Here is a 20,883-nt window from a genome sequence, read left to right on the forward strand (position 1 = left end):
GGAAGGTCAGGGCAGCTTGACCTTCTGTGGTCACTGAGTGAGCCATTGAGCAGGAAAGCTTTGGAGGGGCTCCCTGGGGACCCCCAACACCCACACCTGGGGGCACCTACCCTATGTGCACATGTGCGCAACCTCATGAATTTGACTTGGAAATCTGTCAGCATCGGAGAATTGACCTTGTGGTTCCAAGTCATGGCTCCATAAACAAATCTTTCTTAATTAGCCCTGGCAGCTCAACACCTCTGGTGTGTCTAGCCCATTTCACTGCCACGCCTACTCTTGTTGGATCCAGTTCTAAAGTAAACTATGTTCTTTGAGAGCTCTTGCATACACATGAGTTGGCAGCCGGTCTGAGCTGACCCATAGACTCGTAAAAACCAACAGGGCCTCAGCACCCTCGCCTGGAATACCCAAACTCTTGGACCAAAGGTGCAAAGTCTTGCCCACATCAAGGATCTGGCTGCTTTCTTGGGGACCAAGAGATTGGGTTTTTGTTTCTACGCTTACTCTGGCAATCCATGAGGTAAGGGGGAGAAATGCCACACCGCCTCTGTAGAAAAGAAAAGTTAATTCTGGTGGAAATTTAACCCTCTTTTCCATACCTCAAGTCTAGACAGACCACCTACCACTCCGGGGGATTAGAAGTGTGGTTTTAACTTGCTCACTTGATGCTCTCTATCTCCTGTCACATATGGATTACAAACTGTGAGCTTCATCCTGCTGCCTCTTGGCCATTTCTCAGCCCAGAGCTGGAGCACAGCAAGAACCTCTGGTCCCACCATGCCTGGTTCCATGGTCTTCCCCTCCTGGTAGTAGAGATATGTTCAGGGATTTGGTCCCTGATGGCATCCTTTCCATTGCTGCAAGAACTTGCGTAATAGTAGGACCTCTCTTAGTGCTTCTCCATCATGAAGATGGAGGATAAAGGTGCTAATGAGGTCTATTATGGAAAAGGTGCAATGCTTACCTGGGTCAGATGTGTTGGTAAGACATTTTGCTTCCCTTGTCCCAAATGCCTTTCCTTCCTTTGATGAAATGTTGCCAGATTAAGAGTGAATGCATTCGGATTTCTCAACATTTATTCAAATCCCTACATTTCTGCTGTGACAAGTGCTTTGTAGCAGTGAATGGCAAATGTTTCCCTATGCTCTGCTTTGTAGAAACCCCAGAGTGACCAGGCACAGAGCCCCCTTGTCCAAACATCTCTGTCGTATAGATTATGCATAGTTGCTCAGAAGAAGTTTGTCTTTTGCAACAGACAAGACTTTGGGGAAAAGTTTTTCTTTTTCTTTAGTTGGGCATACAAAATAGAGCAAAACATGGTGATTGTGATCAGGGGGCCATTTTAGACAAAAATGTATCCAGGTCTGCCAGTGGGTGCCCTTTAGTCATGAGCTTGGTTTGCCGTGTCTCACTGTATGCTGTTTTGTGACAATGTATTCTCACTCAGTCAGCTTCAGTTTCTTCAAAGCAGGGTGAGGTAGGGGCATCTGAGAAGGTGTGAGCCATTGGAAAAACATTATATATACATATATATATATATATATATATATATACACACACACACACACACACACACACACACATATATAATGTATACACACATATATATGTATATATACACACACACACATATATATCATATATACATATTTGATACTTAAAGGCATAAAGATTGATTTTCTTCTGTGTAAGGAAGCACTCCAAGTCAGTTTAGGGGCAGGGCTAAATTTGCAAGAAGCGCGGTAAGTGGATTACTTGTGAATGGTTCTTGGAACTTGGGTGACTTTCAGTTTTCTCTGGTTTTTTAAAAATTCAATATTTAAAATACTGTAATTGCCAAGAATGCTTTGCTCTACAGAGCCGAAATTCAGAATTTCTCATGCATGTCACTTTCCTGTTGTCGGCAATTCATTTTTCTATGCTAGGTTACAAATCTACCCTCGACCTGTTCACAGCTCAGTGATTTTCCAAAGATTTCGGCTTCGACTCTCATGCTTTACCTTTTACCTGCCCCGTGACTCCTGTGGATTTAGTGTTTCCTAATTCCTTCTCGTCAAGTTTTCACTGGGATCGCTTCTATATCTCAGCAGCTTGACCTTGAGTGTGACCCAAACTTCACCTCTCTCACTTCTACCATTTAAGATGCTAATGATGACTATTGCTTTTCTTCTCTTCAATAGTGTCCTCATTAATATTATTATTATACATATAGGTTTCCTTCCCTCATTTGCCTTTCAACAAGCTTATAATGAGCGCTCATGATGTTGTGGGAATTGTGCTTGGTCCTGGGAAGTTACTGAATAGCTCTGGTTCTCACGGCACTTACAGTTTAGGGGGTACATACACGGAAACAGGTGATTACCCTCTAGCAGGATACATACGATGATGAATAAGTCCTGCTACACGCAGTGTAGTCGTGATTTAATTGTTGCATACACAGGAAGGACATCCTACTGTGCCTGAAAAAGACTTCATGGAAACATGATCCTCAACTCCTTGGGTAGACGGGATGGGGCCTGCCGGGGGCAGGGGGGGAAAGCATTCCAGAACAAGGAAATAGCACTTACAAAAATATGAAGGCATGAGAGATGACGGCATATACAAGGAATATGAAGCTGGTGTGGCTGGGGATGGGTGGTAGGGGAGGGGTGAGGAAAGATGTCAAGTGTCAAGTCACTATGGAATGAATTTATTGGCACAGAAATCAAAGTTTGCCCAATAATCAATTGAAGGTAGTTGAGTATAGTAATTAGTTTTAAAGACATCTATTTAATACCTTTTTTTTCCTCCACACTAGCTGGGTGTTTTCAGAGGGGGAAGTGATGGTCAGCTTGATAAGAGGCTTGAGGCAAAGAAAGCCCAAAGTGGCCATCTACTTTCATCTCAAGGCCAATAAAATCACTCTGATTTTACAGGTTGAGAAAAGAACATACTGGACTGTGGAATGTGATGACTTAGTCTAAGTCAAAATGTAAGATGAAAGGACATAGACCTTCCCAGTCTGCTCTGTCTTTTGGAATCTATAAGATTCATGAATGCTATTAGCTCTGCTCTAGATAGCAAAAAAGTGGCTGGCTTGATTATATAGTTCATAATCTTCATGAACAAACAGGGAGTATATGGAAACTGGAAAAACAAAACAGAATAAAACCAAACCAACAAAACACCTTCAAAAAAGAATGAAAGAAAAAAAGAAAGAAAGAAGGAGAGCAAGAGAGAGAGAAAGAAAGAAAGAAAGAAAGAAAGAAAGAAAGAAAGAAAGAAAGAAAAAGGATGAAGGAAAAATTAGTGTGAAGACATATAAGAGGTAGACCCCTAGACAAGTCAATGATAAACGGAAAACAACCTTAAGGTCAAAGGGTTCATAGGAGTCAGTTCTTGGTTCCAGATGGAATGATCCTAAGCCCTCCTTGCTGAATTTACTATGAAGGATGTTCAGAGCAAGTGTCACTGTCTTTGCTGTTGCCTTGTCAGAATCTGTGAGCAAATAGAGAACATTGCCCTCACACGTGAAACTCCCTGGTTCTGTTTGAAAATAACAGAAAAAAAAAAAAAAAAGAATAATACAGAGTCTGGGCAACTTCAAGACTACTAAGAATCCAAGTTGTTTCTCCTGGAAACTCTTATTAAGGGCTCTAGCTGTTAATAGAAAATTCAACCTAGTAACATCACAGTAAAACACCAGAACATTGGAACTAACTTTAAACAATAATTCTAAAGGTTCATCAAATCCATTTCACCCATTATGCAAAACAAGAAACTACAGTCTTGAGTAGTGCAGTGACTTTCTCAAAATCCCCAAAAAACACCAGTCTGAATGCATCCAGTGTCACTTTCGGTCAGTAACTTCCTCACTCAAAGAAGCCTTTTGTTATTTTCCCAAATTGGTTCCCCAGGATGCAACAGTCTGCCTCAGTGTGCACATATCTGTCCCACATTACATTACATTCTGTAGTTATCAAGCCTTGTAAATTCTGCATTCTAGTTAGATGCATGTAAATTCTGCATTCTAAGGTTCTTCTTGAATACTCTGTGAAACGCAAGCCAGAAATTTCCATTTATTTACAATTTCCCAATCTCCACCACCCTCCCTCACTTCCGATTGCACAAACACCAATGTTTCTTTGCCTGAGTTCAAGAATTGTATTTAGCAGGATGGATCAATGTGGCACCATATCCCCAGGGAGCAGATTTAGATATGCAGCTCGACCCCATTGGCAGCAACAGGTTAATATTGTCTTTGCATTTAGAACAACCAAAGCTCTCTCAGGTGACTACCCCTAGGGGAAGACTCATGGTTCACTGCCTTTGATTAAATTCTTGGGAGCTTTCTGGCTCTATCCAGATCTGCCATTTGTCCTTGAGGAGCGCGACAGTGTCTGGAAACTATGAATAACTGTTGCTACCTTCTCACAGGAAAAGACTCCCTGAAATCTGGCCCCTTGGCGATCAAGTCCGATGATGTTATGTTCAGAGAGATAAGAGTAATCCCAGTCTTGTGCTGGACGGCTCATTCGACCATTTCAGGGACCAAGGTATTCTGCTGGTTAGGGAGGTAGGCCACTGATGAATTATGCATACAGTATGGAGAGCTTGACTTGGATTCAGAGATAAGTCACAGGAATGGCCAGAAGGTCACCTTAGAAAGAAGCTTTCTGTATTGGGCTTTTCTAAAGTGTGAAGACCCAGTCCCTACCGTGCAGAACTTTCGGTCTCACTGGAAGGACAGGTGTGAGTGACAGGCAGAAATGAGGCACATTCTAACTGGTGGGGCTCTCTTACGGAGTCTGTTTCTAGGGTGGCCTGAGAGAGGTGGAGTGGTTGAGGAGACAAGGCTCGTCTCCTCTCCCAGCCACTCCATCCCCCCAGATGGGGGGAAGAAGAGGAGACCTGAGAGGCCCTAATAAGAATGCATACCTGGACTACGTCCAAGAATCCCTTCAGGGTCTGGGGATCTTCATGTTCCCTTGCATTGTCTTGAGGCATTGTGTGTGAGACTCAAGGCTTCCTTCTTCAGCCAACGCAAATGCTCGCCTCTGTTAAGACTCGGACGAGAGGAAGTCCACCGAAGAAAGAGGCTGGCTGAGAAATAGAGAAACATGTGCACAGGGCTTGGCTTTTATTCACCTTTTCATACATGTGTGCCTTTGGCTGGGTGTTTCCAGCCTGTGGTGGTATTTGCAGTTTTGGATTTCTACAAAGACGCTTCTTTAAGTGTCTAGTGGCAGTGTAGGGAGGGGTGTGGTGCAGGGGGGGATGTGGGCCCAGTCCTGGCTGGCGCCTGGAACAATGTGAGTGGACAGATCCAGGACTCAGGGCGGGAAGCGGCCCCATTCCTCCCAAGGAGTCTGCCCATCGTGGCCTGGAAGTAAAGATGGGAAATGGGTCATCTTTTGAGAAGTTTGGCCAGGGGTGGTGGGCTAACATTGCTTTCCAGTGTAGGAGGGGGCTGGTTTTCTCATGCCTACTGAAGACAAGATGACGGTGGATTCAAACCTCAGCCTCAGGATTTGAGTAGATATCAAGGAGAAGCTTGGGCTGTAGCGGTGTTGAGAGTTGGTGAGAGATCTCAGAGGGAACTACAATCCGTATGTAATCACCTGTGTCTGTTTGGGAAGTGGTTCAGGGGCTGCTCACCAATATGCTCTTGGAAGTCTCTTCTCAACCCCAGGTCCCAGAAAGGGGTGGAACATGAGCTCCTGACTCTTGTCTTATGTCCTTGTACCACAGAAGTGTACCTTCAATGATCCCGCTCTGTCTAGTGGCTTAGAGAAGCAGATACGTGTTTCTAATGACACACAGTTTAGGTGTGTCCCAGGGACAGCCACCTCTGGCTACCTGTCCCATTCAGGCTTTCTTCAGGCTGCCTGGGCCTCCAGGATAAATAGGCCTTGTAGCTTTTTTCCTGCCTGAGGTCCCAAAGACCCCAGAGGTGCCATAAACCCCAGGCAGCCAATAAATCAAGATTTTCTTCACCTCCTCTGTTCCCTGCCTACTCTTGGCCCTCCTGCTCCAGGCTCTGGTGTCCTCACTCCTGAATGTTGGCACTTCTGTTCTAAGTGATCCAGCCCCTCTAGTGGTGCCATTCTAACCACCCTGCCCCCACCCAGGCCCCCCATCCCTCCTCAGTTACCAGCGAGTGCTGCCGTAGGAAGCAGACCTCTTCGGTCCCCTCAGCTGGCCACTTCACTATAACAAAGTCTGGCAGAAGCTGGCCTGCAGTGGATGTGTCTTTGCCTGCTTAGCCACGCGGGCAAGGCGGGGCACGGGGACTCTAACAGCCAGACCACAAAAAGGCTAATTTCCAGATGCAGATACAGTAAAAACAGCACTAGTTGTTGATTAGTGACCAGATGCTGAGCCATTCTAGAGTCCGTGGCTGGGGATGGAGAGGGGGTACAACACCCAACAGAAAGAGGCTGGCTTCACCCCTGCGCTGATGACTCTCCTTGCCCTGGAGTCACTAAAAGTAATCCCATTGTTCACAGTGCAGTTTTGCTTTTCAAAGTATTCTAGGCAAGGCCAGCGATGTGGTCCCCATGTCTCAGGGAAATGACTGCACCGGGGCACAGGTTGTGAACGACCGGTCACATGAGTTGGTCAGGGGAGAGCTGGGTCACATGGTCTCCACGGATCTCCCTCGGCATCACACCTGGGTTTCAGAGCCTCTCAATTTCTGGAGCAGCTCCAGACTGGTTTCTTCTTTCCACTCTCCTTGCATCATGCTAGCTCCTGGCCCTGTAGCGAGAACCTCCACGCTGTGGGTCTCCGGGCCCCTTGATCAAGCTGATGTGAACTACAAGGACCTACCCTTGCAGTGGCAGTGGGCTACTTTTCAATATTCCAATTGATGATACTGCCACTTTTCTTCTGATAGAATCTTCTGGAATCCCTGACATAGTAATAGCAGAAAGACTTCCTGAGTTCTTCAGTGCTTCTCTTCCTGCAAATCACATCCATATTTAAAAATGCATTCATTTCCACACTTACTCACTCCATGCCACTACACCTATGGATTGTCAGGCACTTATCTGAGGCATATAGTTATTGCTTCTATTTTAAATTGTCAACATAGGTAAGATTCTTCATTGGAAAACTGCTATAGCATCATATTACCCTTTCAGTCAAAAAGTCCTTCCTTATGTCTAACCGAATGAACTCCCTATTGCTACAATTCCAACTCACTTTTGTATCACCCATCTGGATTTTCCCAAACTCTACATCATTTTATCTGTATGATGCCCTTGGAGGTAGCTATTACTATTACTATTATTTGACAGATGGGAAAACTGAAGCTTGATCTGTGCCCATCCTAGGGTGGAGGCAGACCTCCTTTCAGAACTCTCCTGACATTCTAGAACTCTCTGAGCAATGCCCTGGAAAGGAGTCAGCAAGTGCTGCTGCAGGGAGTGAGGGAGGGTGACTCTGAGCTTACCCTTGGCCCCAGTGAGTACCTTCCCTCTCTCATCTTGGCATTGCTACCCTCACCATCTTTGGTGGCCCATGCCCTCCCGATTACCAATACTTGTCAAGGTTACCTGCAGGTACTGTGACTTTCTTAACCCTCATCATGATCTATATTATTGTGTTTATTTGGTTTCTTTTTTATTTTATTATCTGTTCAGCTCTCTCCACCCCCCTGAATTTCGATCTTTTTAATACTATATCCCAAGTGCCTAGCACAGAGCCTAGTAAGTGATAGACTCTCAATAAATATTTTTTGACAGAGAGATAACAAGGAAGAATAAGAAAAGGAAGAACAAGCAAGAAGGACAGAAAGAAGGGAAACAAATGGAGAGCCTGCCTTTTCCCCTCTGCCTTTCTGCCTTTCCTCCCTTACCATGGACATTGGAATTCATCCATTAAATGGGCCAAATCTTATGGGACTTGTGGTAGAAGGATCTAGAAGACTTGGGCTCTCATCCCAGCTCTGCCTCCTTGAAACCTCCCTATGCCTCAGCTCCTCTCCTGTAAAACAGAATAATTATATCTACCTCACGGGGCCATGGTGAGGATAAAATAAAATAAAATTTTGCATTTCTGCAAAACCAGTTTCTGGCACATGGTAGATAGTCAGCAAAAGTTGTTCCCTTTCCCCTGCAGTAACTTCAACCTTTTGACCTCAATCCTGCAAAGTAAAATCAAACCCTGCAGCATGCCTCCAACCACATAGGAGAGGCTATCTTCCCAGCTGGTATGAGGATCTTATAGAGAATACACCGCCAGCCTTCTGTCTGTGCCAAAAAAGTCACATTGGAACGGATACATTTTAATGAGCTGCTTCTGGTAATTAAACCCAAGGGACATATATACCAGCTGAAACTACAGTAGGCTGAATTCTAACTTTCTAGCTCTGTGAACTTGGATTAATAACTCGGCTTCTCTGATCTTTGGTTTTCCCCTCTACACACTTGGAATAATAATGATGGTGGAACTATTGAGTGTGAGCATGGAGAGGGTCTGGAACGTAGTAAGGCCATAATGAAACTTTGTTTGTTTGTTTATTTATTTATTTATTTATTTATTTATTTATTTATTGTTTTTAGATAGAGAGAGAATAAGAGAGAGAGAGTGCACAAGCTATAGAAGAGAGAGAGAGAGAGAGAGAGAGAGAGAGAGAAAGAGAATCTCAAGTAGGCTCTACGCCCAGCGTAGAGCCCACCATAGGACTCCATCTCACAACCCTGAGATCATGACCTGAGCCGAAATCAAGAGTCGGCTGCTTAACTGACTTAGCCACCCAGGCACCCCTAGTAAGGTCTATAAATGTTAGTTTATGTTGATCCACGGGTTAGAAGAAAAGCTACCCTCAAGACTAAACTAGATGCAAGAAAACTTCAAGGAACATTAATTAATTGCCAGTTACTTTTATACATCTTGTCTCCTTTCATCTCTGAATAACATGAAAAGATACAGCCCCTTCCCATTCGCCTTCATTCATCAGTTCATTCATTCCACAAACACCAGCTGTAGCCAGAGAGATAACGGGTCTTTCTAATAGTGAAACACGGTGGTGTGTAGTTGACTTATTTAATGCTATTCTGGATATCTTTCCTTTCAGGGCTCAGCCCTAGATTGCACAATTCCTGAAGGAGAGGGGCTTTTCTCTGGGTGCTTCTGCTTGGCCAGTAGAGTACCCCCTCTCCTTGCTTCCAGCTGCCCTTGCCTGCTAATGGGAACCATCATCCCAGGGCCTCACTGCAGGCTTGCACTCCGATGGCTCTTTCTATTTCAGCCACATTTTCTTCAGCTTCTCTGAGCCTTTGCACATGGTTCAGCTGCTTTTGCACTCTTAAAACCTCCAAACCCACGACCAAGTAAATCGATGCTAAAAACGGGCAGTTTTTTTTTATCCCGTAAATGAGTTCTCAAAAACACATGCATTTCTTATACACATTTCCAAGCACAGTATTGAGTTCATAATACATGAGATGTATGTGCCACTACACATTGTAGAAAACCTAAGCTTAACTTTGAAAGATGAGAGAACAAAAGCCCACAAATGCATGCAATGCTTGTGAACATTCGAGATCTCCCTGCTACCTATCGGCGTGGGCGTTTATGAATTTACCACGTGTCATTTTCATGCCATCGCTGGATGTTTATTTGGTCATTAGTTGGGTGAGAAAATAAAAAATGTGTTCAGATGCAACTTGGAGGAAAATAACTTCTCTTTCCTTCTCTTTCCCTCTCTCTCTTACATGCACAGCCCAGTGGGTGCCTTGGATATAAAGCGGTGAACAGATCAGAGCAAGTCCTCAGACTGCTCTTTCAGCCAGGGGAAGACACAGGCTTTCACTCACTTAAGAAATATTTCTTTTAATTTATTATTTATTTAAAAATTTTAAAAAAATTTGTTTATTTTTGAGAGAGAGAGGGAGACAGAGCATGAGCAGGGGAGGGGCAGAGAGAGAGGGAGACACAGAATCTAAAGGAGGCTCCAGGCTCTGAGCTGTCAGTACAGAGCCGGATGCAGGGCTCAAACTCACGAACCGTGAGATCATGACCTGAGCTGAAGTCAGATGCTTAACCAACTGAGCCACCCAGGTGCCCCTCAAGAAATGGTCCTTGGGTTCCCACTATGGATCTAGGTGCTGGGGATTCAGAGGAGAACGAGGCAGGCTGCTCTCTGGGAGTGAATGTTCTAGCAGAGGTGAGATAGGAGGTAAACATGTAGGAAAGAGGGAAACAAACAAGATGCCATCTGTAGTGACAAGATGGGAAGAAGTGAAAGCGGAATGAGGTGGCAGTGATATGAGGGGGTGCTGGGGAGAATGGCAGAGTCCGGGTCATATAGAGCCTTGAGGTCATAAGGACGAGAGGAAGGCAAGAGAGGCTTTAGCAGGGTGGTAACTTGATCTGATTTACACCGTTAACACCTCACTCTGATGGTGGGGAATGTATCATGGGGAAGAGGGAGAGATAGCAGAGAGATCCTATAGCCCCCTCAAGAACTTACGTGGTTTGGACAACAGGGTTGGGGTGAAGAAGACAGACAGGTTCTGAACATGGTTTGTCAAAAGAGCAGACGAGGCTGGCTGATGAATCGTGCTGGTGCAGGGATGACAGAAAGGGAAAGGATCAAGACTGAATCAAGGCTTTGCTTGAAGTAGTGGGTGGTTGTACCATTGACAGAGCTGAGGAAATCCCCGATTAAGAAAAATAAATGTAACGTAGGTTGTATTAGGTGCTGAGAAGGAAAAGAGGAGGGTGCTAGGAAAATTTTTTTGGAGAATTCTCAACCCAAGATGACTGTCCCCAGGTGTGATGTCCTGGTACGTGGTTGGGGGAAGGTGCACTTTTCACCCCCAGCGTAACGGTCATGGGCAATGAACCTCTGCTAAGAGCTTCTAGAGAAAGGATTGTGCCAGGCGCATCACCAAGGCCCATGCTGCAGCTGCTGCTGTATCTGGAAATCTGGTAATGCTAACCTCAGAGGGGATTCAATTGGTTTGGCACAATTACATCTCCATGCTCTAATCCAATTTCATCAATTTATGGCCAGTTTTTTTTCTTCTGTTCCTCAGCCTTTTCTCTCCTTTGTTAATTTTCCCCTAGAAGCCAGCCAGACAGACAACGTCTCCTCCTTCTGGGTCTCAGGTATGCAAAAATACGCCGCATCAGTCCTCTTTAAAGCAGCCCAGAGCCCCTGTCACCCTCTCCTAGAGGTTCTGGTGGGAGACCCTTTTAGATGAGCCAGTGGGGACAGAGACGTGGGAGGCAGAAGGATGTTACCCGAGGCCTGGCATCTCCCCCCAGGCAAGACTGCATGGCCTTCCCAGCATTTCCTGTGCAGCTCGTACAGACACTTCCGAGCTGGTCCTGGAGCCAGCCGCCTGCTCAGATCCAGACTGGGAATTAAAATTATTCCCCAAATGCCAACTCAAACTTTGGCTGCCTCTTCACTAGGAGTCCTCGACCCTCCAAGCAAAGGGACCCAACATTATGAAGTTTTTAATGTACTGGACCCTCTGCTGGGTGTCCTGACACTGATTCCTGCCTCAGCGTTGGGAAACTGGTATTCCTAGTTCCATTTTTTAATGGTGAACACTTGGGTTCAGAGAAGCAAATTAATTTATTCTTGCCGACAAGTGGAAAGAGTGGAGTCCAGGCCAAGGCCTATACCCCCCTTACGGCCTGCTCCTTCACAACCTTCCGGACGCCTGTTGGACCCCATCTTTGCTTTCCCCACCCCACCCGCTGGAGTTTTGCGATGATGTTCTCAGTCTTAGTGCTACCCACGGCTCCGACCTCATACCCTCTGGGTGCCCGGCAGCGAGCATTGCGGTCAGTGCTAAGCCCTGGAGTCAATCTCTTTGTCATTCCTAGCGGTCTTCCTCTTGTCTCCTCCATCTTGACCGGCGCAGCATAGGGGAGACTTGGCAACATGGGTCGGGGAAGGACGAAAATAATGGTGGCAATACCCATCACTGAAAATGGGGACAGCTATTGGGAGTCTGGTGGGCATATGGACGGACAAGAACCAGAAAACAGTGGCTTTGGCTGGAGGGTATACCATTCAGCAGAGTCATAAGACCTACACATCAAAAAGAGAAAAAGACACAGAGAGAGAAGGAAAACAAGCAAACATAAACAACTCACGATGAACTCTAAGATCTTTACTGTTCCTCAACTCTTCTTAGTGACTTTTCTTTCTTTTTTGTTTTCCAGGTTTAATGAATTACGTGGGGACACCGGCCATATAAAAACACAAGCAGGCACTCAGTCTCGGACCAGTCAACCACGGAGTTGGAATTCAGGTCTGACCCAGGACCACGGGTTCCAAGGCGAGAGACTCTGGGGCACCTGCACGCACTCTCCAGGTAGACTGGCCTTGTTGCTTTTCACAGGAATCAGTGTTCATAATAGGACAGGGGCTATATTTCAGTCCCCCACCCCCAGTCTCATGTATTTATGATTCTTGGTGAGATCAGCTTTGGTCCTGATATTGTATCATCAAACAGGTCATTATGGTCTATATTAATTCAGGTGAGGATTTTTTTTTATTTTAAGGCAGGCAACTGAAAATAGAAACAGGGTGGACTGATACATTCTTTCTTGCTCTTTTTTTTTTAAGTTTATGTATTTATTTTGAGAGAGAGAAAGGGGGAGGGAGGGGCAGAGAGAGAGAGAGAGACAGAGAGAGAGACTGGGAAAGAGAGAATCCCAAGCAGGCTCCATGCTGTCAGCGTGGGGCATGATGCAGGGCTCGAACACACATGAGATCATGACCTGAGCCAAAATCAAGAGTCAGACACTAAAGACACTTACCCAACCCAGGCGCCTCTCTTGGTCTTGACAGTGGTGCTTGTTCAAGAAGGGTGCAAGGGAAACCCAGCCCTGCCTTTGAGAAAGGGGTCGACTTCTGGGAACACACAGTGGGTAGTTTTCTGTCATTCCCCTGAGAGGCTGTGAGTCCAGGCTTCACACGGCTCTGCCCTCAGCAGTCACCCACAGAAGCAGTGAAGACACCGCCCCCCCGACCCTGAGCCAGTCATGCTCCATATCCCCTCCTTCTCACTCTTTGGTGTGTGGGGGAGTAGGGGGAAGGAATGATATGGAGGGACTTGGGGGCAAGGAGGGGCTTTAAATGGTCGCATGGGATTCTGGCTTGTCTGTGAGGTAGTACTGAATTTCCAGAGAGGTCATTGTAAATGAGACTTGAGTTATTAATGTTACTGGCTCCAGAAATCAAAAAAAAAGGGGAGGGAGGCAAGAGGACGAGCAAGTGATGAGGAGCATGTGAGCATGGGGGGTTGCAGTGAGGCCAGGTGGTGTTAGCACAGAGTGAGGTCAAGGCCACCTCTGGGCATCCCTTCAGATAGCCTGGGAGTCCATGGACCTGCCTGCTTTGGGGAACCGTAGATCTGGCTCCCCATCACACGAATTTAGCCGGAACTCCAGGCCTGGGATACGTGAGGGGCAAGTGGGCAGAGCTGAGATGGCCCTTCACCCCGGATCTGCCAGGTCAGGGTCATACCGTGTGCGGTTCTCAGTCCCGTGGAGCCCAGGTGAGGATGGGCGAGCCGGAGGCACCCACGCTCTGCCTCAACCACTCCACCCATCACCACCTGGCCAGGGTGGGGAAGAAAAATTTCTCCCCCAGATAAGGGGAGAAGAGACATCTCTCCATATTCTAGTAGAGATTCTATATAGGAGCGAGGGGAAGCAGGAAAATCTCCCTATACCTCCAGGCTCTTGTGGCCAAGAAAATCATTTTGATGGTGGGGCCTCCAAAATCACAGTGACGACCTGCTGTAGGAGGGAGGTGCCACCTCCAGCCCAAGCCCCAGAAAAGGCCCTGGGGTAGCGATTCTGGATACAATCCACCCACTTCAAGTATGCCATGGTGGTTGGCTTAGTATGCTCACCAAGCTGTGCAACTCTCACCACGTCAATGTTAGAGCATCGTCATCCCCACAGAAAGAAAGTCCATAGTCAATGTTGGAACATCGTCATCCCCACAGAAAGTCCATACCCATTGGCAGCCATTCCTCTCCACCTGCTACCCTGCAACTCCCAATCCGACTTTCTCTCTCCACAGATTTGCCAACTGTAGACATTTGTACAAGCACAATGCTTTCAAGGTTCTTCCTTGTTGTAGCATGCATTAGTACTTCCCTCCTTTTTTATGGCCGAACAATATTTCATTGGATGGCTGTGCCCTGTTACTCTTATTGATTCATCGGTTGAGTGACACCTGGGTTGTCTCCACTTTCTGGCTACTGTGTGTGACGAACGCTGGTATAAACATTCGTGTGCAAGTTTTCATGGATGCGGTGTATTTTCCCTTTAATCCCCATGACAACAAATGGGCATCATAATCCTGATTTAGTAGGAAAAGCTGCAGCTCAGAGAGGTGAAGCGACAACTTTGGAGACAGAGAAGCTTCTTTCGATTTGGTCTGATCATGACAGGAGGACAAGTAAGAGGAAATAAGGTGGGGCTCCACCTCGCCTTTCCAGGTCATTATACACACCATTGAGTAAAAAGAAATGGCAGGAATGAGAGAAAGTGCGTCAGCAGGTCCGCTGTGGGCTCCACTGGCCTTCTTTTGGGAGCCAGGTCTCGATGAGAGCCTCACGCTGGCCCTGCCCTGGCATGGTTCTAAGGTCTGGGAAACGTCCCCCCTTTCCCAATCGCCTCCTTGTTTCGGTGGCAGACAAGAGGAGCAGTCAAGAGTGGCTCAAAACAACTGCTGGGGTAGCGCGTTAGGCTTGTGAGGACTCAGGTGAGACGTCTGTGCAGCAGTGCCCATTTTGAGAAGGTTCCTGAGGTGAGCTCTGCCCAGTCCCAGGAAGAGCCCCAAAGAGAAGAACTCAGCATGGGCCCAAGGGTGGCTCTATGGCATGGAACAAAAGGGTCACAGAGGCTGCTGGCTCTGCTTGTCTCTGCCCCCAGGGCTTTCCCAGAAAGTACCTGGACCTGAGAGTGTGGGTGACGTGCCGCCCCATTAATGTAGCTCCGATGGCTAGTTGGAACCCAAGCCAAAGCTGGTAATCATTGACCCTCAGAGGCTCCCTGGGGCACAGCAGTAGAATCAACAGGAACACTGGCTCTCCAGCTAATCCCCTGCTCTGTGGTTTATCCTAGAGGCTTGCCCTTCTCATCACCTTTCTAGGACGCATGATGTTCTTGTAGCCTGGACCCTGGTGTAGAGAAGCCCAGCATTAAAGGCATTGCAGGTGATGACGCGACTGGGTCTGTCAATCTGCCGGCTGTAACTTGAAAGGAAATTAGTGTTGAGATGCTAGCACTGCGGGTGTGAACAGCTTGATCCCTTTCCATAGCCCAGTGTCGTCCAAGCCCTTTCCAGCCATTTGCAAGATTGATACGAATGGCCCCATTTCTTTGATGAGGAAATCGACACACCTAGAGGTTAGGCAGTACCCAGGGTTCGAGCTAGTAAGTGACCGACACCAGATCCAAACCCCACATACTGACTTCTTAAATCCTTCCTGGGAGTCACTTGATGCAGCTCTGATAGGGAAACAAACATAAGCTAGAATGTGAGACCAGAAGGCATCCCAAGTTCCCTCCAAACTCAAGAACCTGGTGTTGTTGTTTTTTTTTAAGTTTTTTTTTTTTTTTTTTTAATGTTTGTTTATTTTTGAGAGAGAGAGACAGAGCACGAGCAGGAGAGCAGCAGGGAGAGAGAGGGAGACAGGATCCGAAGCAGGCTCCAGGCTTCGAGCTGTCAGCACGGAACCCGGCGCAGGGCTTGAACTCACAAACCGCAAGATTGTTACCTAAGCCGAAGTCGGACACTTAACGGACTGAACCACCCAGGCGCCCCCAAGAACATGGTGTTCTGTCTCTTGTCTTTTGCATGTCTATCAGAGCTGGGTTATACCAACATGATACCCTTTACCTTGGGGACAGCATCATGAATTCTAGTCCCCAAGTGCCATTACTCAGGTATTAGTTGAATTAGTCCCCTAATTTTAAATTGCCATTTGGAATTCTATATGTTTTCTTAAAAACAAAGTGCACTTTCTTGCTGCAGATGCTCAGGAAAGTATGTTCAGAGCCTACAGACCACACGGAATTTATTCGTTTCTGGGCTGGAAAGACAGTTGATGTAATTAAACCACAGGGAACTAAAAGGGTCAGATTAATGAGAGAATTCCCACACTAATAACAGTGTGGGATGAAAAGATGAAATTTAAGAATTATTTCATTCTGGATGTGTCTAGTCTGCAGAAAAACACACTCCTCCCAACACATCCCTTTACAAGATAAACATGTGAGAGGGTGATTATTTTATTTGCCAAAATCATTCTTCACTTTATAAATTATTCCGTGAAGGATTCCTTTAAATATCTAATATCCTAATGCATATGTGATACGACTTACTGTATATAAGCGATTTCTGTTCTCATACCACCTTCCGAGAACACCATAGAATTGGTTCCAGGATAAGATTACCTGTCAAGACATGGACAGAGACATTTGCCCTGTCATGGAGTTCCTTTGAATCGTAATGAGGCTAAAAAGGCCATGAGACTAGAAACGTCTTTGGATTGTTGTGTGAATTCAGTTTTCTGTCACAGGTTCACTAGAAACTGGATTCAACAGGTAGTGTAGCAGCACTCAAGAGGTCCGGCCTGCGTGCACAGGAGGGGTCTTAGAACCCATCCATCTGCCCATTCCTTTGTGGCGAAGTCCCATCTCTTCCTGGGACAGACGGACCCAGGAGTCTCTAGGGATCTGTCCTCTCTCTCCAGACGATAACCATATTTGCTGTGTTTCACTAGGTGTCTTCCCTACTGTGATTCCACCCCAATATGGCGTGTGTCCCGATAGAGGCAGGTCGGCATATTCCACGCCCAAACCCAGGCCAGCTCTGTTGGCCACGGCAGGTTTCAGTTATACGTGAAGCTTTGAAAATCGTCTCCTTGCACCTCTTCACACAGAGGCAGGTGGCATGGACTTCTCTGTGAACAAGCCAGCGAACCACCCAGGCTAGAAGAAACCAGATAAGGGTTTGGTTATGAGGAGCGTGAGGCCACAAGGCCGGATCATCTGCCCTGTCCTGGTGCTGTGGAGACGGAGTCCCGCCATTAGAGAGTGGCATTAGGCTCTATTACCCTCCCCACATCCCCTTCTGGAAAGTAAGCACTTTGAGCCATTCACACCTCACTGTATTGATTAATCTCCTTGGCAAATACTTACTGAGCATCTACTGTAGGCTGGCACTGAGCAAGGAGGCACTGGGGATATAGCAGGAGAGGAGATGGAGGGGGTCACTGCCTCCAAAGCAGCATAAAAGTAAACACGTAGGTTAAAATGACTGTAAATACTACCCCCAAAAGTCAAGAGTGCAATCAACTATCGCAAGGGGGAGGGAACCTGATTTAAATGGGGAGGGGCTTGGCCAGGGACTCTTCCCTCTTTGAGAGACAGACATTTTCTTTCTGAAACCAGGTAGTCAGTCTGGGGTTTGGAGGAGGGAGAGCAGAAAGCCAGGTGCTCCCAGCAGGGGAAACGGCACATGAGGCCAGATCGGAAAGGTGAAGTGACTTGCCCCCATTTCTGTAGTTGGTGTGAGGCAGAGCCGGCTGCCCAATGTCTCCTCCTGTGTCTGTATCCCCAGCTGTTGCCTAGGTGTGCCCGTGGCGCTCACTGAGTGTCGTTGAACTGACCGACTCCGAGGCCAGGGTGCTTGGCCCTCCTGCTCGAGCAGTGAGGACCCAAGGTTCGACTCACCATCACTGGCAGATTCTCCTCTTCCAGCAGGGAGGAAGCTCCCCAGCCTCCCTCACTAGCCATCACTCCCAACGAACCTCTGACCATGGAAGATGAAATGGCCGCACCCTGTGGAGATCCAGAAATATCTCCAGGCAGAAGATGGCATTGCCATAACTTCAGGCCACCGCCTACAATGAGCTCAAGCTAGGACAATCTAGAGGTTAGGACAATCTCTAGAAGCTTCCAAAGAAAGCGCGATGCTTGACAACACATCTTCAGCAGCTTCCACGGTTGTGTCCTAATCACTTTGGCATCATGACCTTTCTGAACTCCATCTGGCGTTATGAGGTCCTTCTGGTGACATTGGGGTGCATGGCCTTCTCCCCCAACATGCACTATCAGATCCAATCCATTTGAGCCTGGACCCTCTCCACGGGGGCCCCCATGGCGTCGCACATACTCTGCCTCCCTCAACTTTTCTGGTGCTTTGGCCCATGCTCTTTCTTGTCCCTGGAAACCTGTCCCCAGTCCGCCAATCCAAACCTTCAGGTTTTGTGTCTTCCAAAAAGGTTTTGTCTCTTGCTGGTTCTTACCTTCTATGTGCTTTCTGCATCAGGCAAGGAAACATGTGGAAAATCACCATGCCTGGTGCAAAGTAAGTAGGTGCTGAATAAATGCGTGCCTTCCCTCTGCCTTGTTCAGTAACTATTTTGAGTATGCCCCTGGGCTTAAAAGCAAGGGCTTCTCAATGGGGCAGAGCTACGTTCTTCTAACCTTTGCTCTTTGGGCTTTTTGCTTTGTGACCTTGAGGAAACTTGCTTAACTTCTCTGAACCTCAGTTGCCCATCTCGTAGGGTTATGATGAGAATCAAATAGTAACATGTACATAAAAGATTTCTCTCTTGTGCCGGCGCCGATATTGTAGGCTTTCTGGGCCCCACAGTTTCACGGCTGCAACGGGGCACCCTCTGCATCATGCTCTAGAGGGCGCTGTTCACACAGAATGCAGGAGAGGCGGTCAACAGGATCCTAAAGCCCTCCATGATGTCTTAATAGCCATTTCCCACTCCCTCTTGGGACACTATTCTCAGCCCTAGTTTTTCTCTTCATTCAGTTTGAGCTGTGCAGCTTCGTTTTTACCTTGACTTCCTCTGTTAGCTGTGGCTCAGTCCCCTCATACCCAATGCCTTCTTGGTAAAGAGCCGAAATCTGTGAAGTTTAGAAGAATTCTTAGAAAAACCTCCGGCACAGAAACCAAGTAGATCCACCTGTGTGGCTGTGAGTTTCTCTTATCTTCTAGTGCTTTCTCACTCTGCTGTCGCCACTCCTCGCAGCCCCCAGGGGTGCGTTGCTCTCTCTTCCAAACTGTGAGCCAGGCAGAGATGAAGTGCCTCCTTTTGGTCCTTCTCTGCAGAGCTGAGACATGCTGACATTTCCTAAATACCTGAAGTTGCAATGACAAAGAACAACAAGGAAGCAGTATTGAAAGTACACACAGAGGGGCGCCTGGGTGGCGCAGTCGGTTAAGCGTCCGACTTCAGCCAGGTCACGATCTCGCGGTCCGTGAGTTCGAGCCCCGCGTCAGGCTCTGGGCTGATGGCTCAGAGCCTGGAGCCTGTTTCTGATTCTGTGTCTCCCTCTCTCTCTGCCCCTCCCCCGTTCATGCTCTGTCTCTCTCTGTCCCAAAAATAAATAAACGTTGAAAAAAAAAAATTAAAAAAAAAAAAAAAAAAAGAAAGTACACACAGAATAAACGTCCAGCTTCCAAAGCATAGGTTTCCGACTCCAAGGCAAATGCACGCTGTCACCAGAGACTGGTAAGACCCGCAGACGTCTTGCTTGCGTCCAGCTTCACTAGTTCCCGGGATGACTGGATTAGTGGGAACATCACACCTCTTGACACTTGCTGCTGGGACCCAATCCAGATGCCATGAAAAAATACAGGTTTTTGCGGTGAGAGTGTCAGGATCTTAGGATGACCAATTGTCGTGGTGAATAAGATAGCTAGATAGAATTTAAAAGCTGCACCTGAAACTTTTAACTCCTTTTAATGACTTTGGGTATTTCAATTTGGTTATTTCCTTGATTCTGCACATCCGGATACAAAAGCAAACAGATGTGTAAAGTGACCATATGGCTTGTAAAATGGCTCTATGACTTCTTAGCTATACCTTTTCTTCTGTGCGCTTTTCTGTCCTTTGGTGGTGTCAGTGCCTTCCAGCCGAAGAGTGCCAGGAACATCCCCGTAGTTGAACAAGCTGGTTTTTTGCAACTAGTGAGAACACAGACCATGAATTGTGGGAAGCCTCGTGGAGTGTTAGAAAGTACTTAAATAGGGGGCACCTGCATGGCTCAGTTGATTAAGCGTCTGACTTCGGCTCAGGTCATGATCTCACAGTTTGTGAGTTCAGGCCCCACGTCAAGCTCACTGCTCCCAGTGCAGAGCCTGCTTTGGACCCTCTGTTCCCTTCTCTCTCTGCCCTCCCCCACCTCGCACGTGCTGTCTCTCTCTCTCAAAAATAAACATTAAAAAATTTAAAAAAAAAAAGAAGAAAATACTTAAATAAGATATAGGCTAGTTTAAGCAATTTGGGGAAGATTTAAAGAAGTAACACTTTGCTCTGGGTTAGATGCCAGGAACTCAGAGTAATGTTATGGTTGAATATGTCAGTAAATCTTATCATCTAGAAGACGGGTGTGCGGCCCAAGTTGTTATTGGTGAAGAAGCAGTGATCACTTCTATTAGCCAGGACTAGGGGGATTGGGGTCATTTTTGTGGTTTGGACAATGTTCAGACGTGATTACGGAGTCGCCCTGTGTGATGCTGATGTTTCGAGAAACTGCGTTCACCCGAACACAGAGCCCTCGCTGGGAGAGCCAGGACCTAGCTGCCAGAAGCCAGGGCTGCTCTTCTCCTTTGCAGTGGGCATATGTGCACGTATTCAGTAATACGATCAAGTCCTAGTCAAGGTCTGTGGTGGGAGAAGGACAGCGCCACCCCCGGTACCACTCTTGGGGGTGTCTGGGTAGGCTTGTTAAGAATAATTCTCATTCCTAAAAAAAAAAAAAATAAAAAAGAATAATTCTCATTCCTTCTATTCTCTTTCCACCTCTGCAAGGTAAGGCTTCTGCCCTGGTTATAGACAAATCCTTCATTCATTCATTCATTCATTTAATTTTAGAGAGAGA

The 20,883-nt window shown here is 46.8% G+C and overlaps 1 protein-coding gene across 5 annotated transcripts in view; it reads left to right on the plus strand.

Annotated features, from left to right (window-relative positions):
• The first annotated feature begins 328 nt into the window (after window positions 1–328).
• Window positions 329–20,883, plus strand: part of KCNJ1 (potassium inwardly rectifying channel subfamily J member 1) — a 30,266-nt gene continuing 9,711 nt past the window's right edge. Inside the window, exons 1-4 of one of the 5 annotated variants that reach the window (XM_086678684.1) lie at window positions 329–523; window positions 2,919–2,974; window positions 11,062–11,103; window positions 12,175–12,326. The gene's annotated coding sequence lies outside the window, so the exon portion shown is untranslated. Of the gene's footprint in view, window positions 524–2,918; window positions 2,975–11,061; window positions 11,104–12,174; window positions 12,327–19,108; window positions 19,194–20,883 lie in introns of those variants that run through there. The other 4 variants (XR_015241214.1, XM_086678683.1, XM_086678685.1 and 1 more) reach the window with 4 other exon arrangements.

The sequence above is a fragment of the Puma concolor genome, chromosome D1 (assembly GCF_028749965.1).
Source record: "Puma concolor isolate L17-30 chromosome D1, mPumCon1.1.hap2, whole genome shotgun sequence".
Classification (NCBI taxonomy): domain Eukaryota; kingdom Metazoa; phylum Chordata; class Mammalia; order Carnivora; family Felidae; genus Puma; species Puma concolor.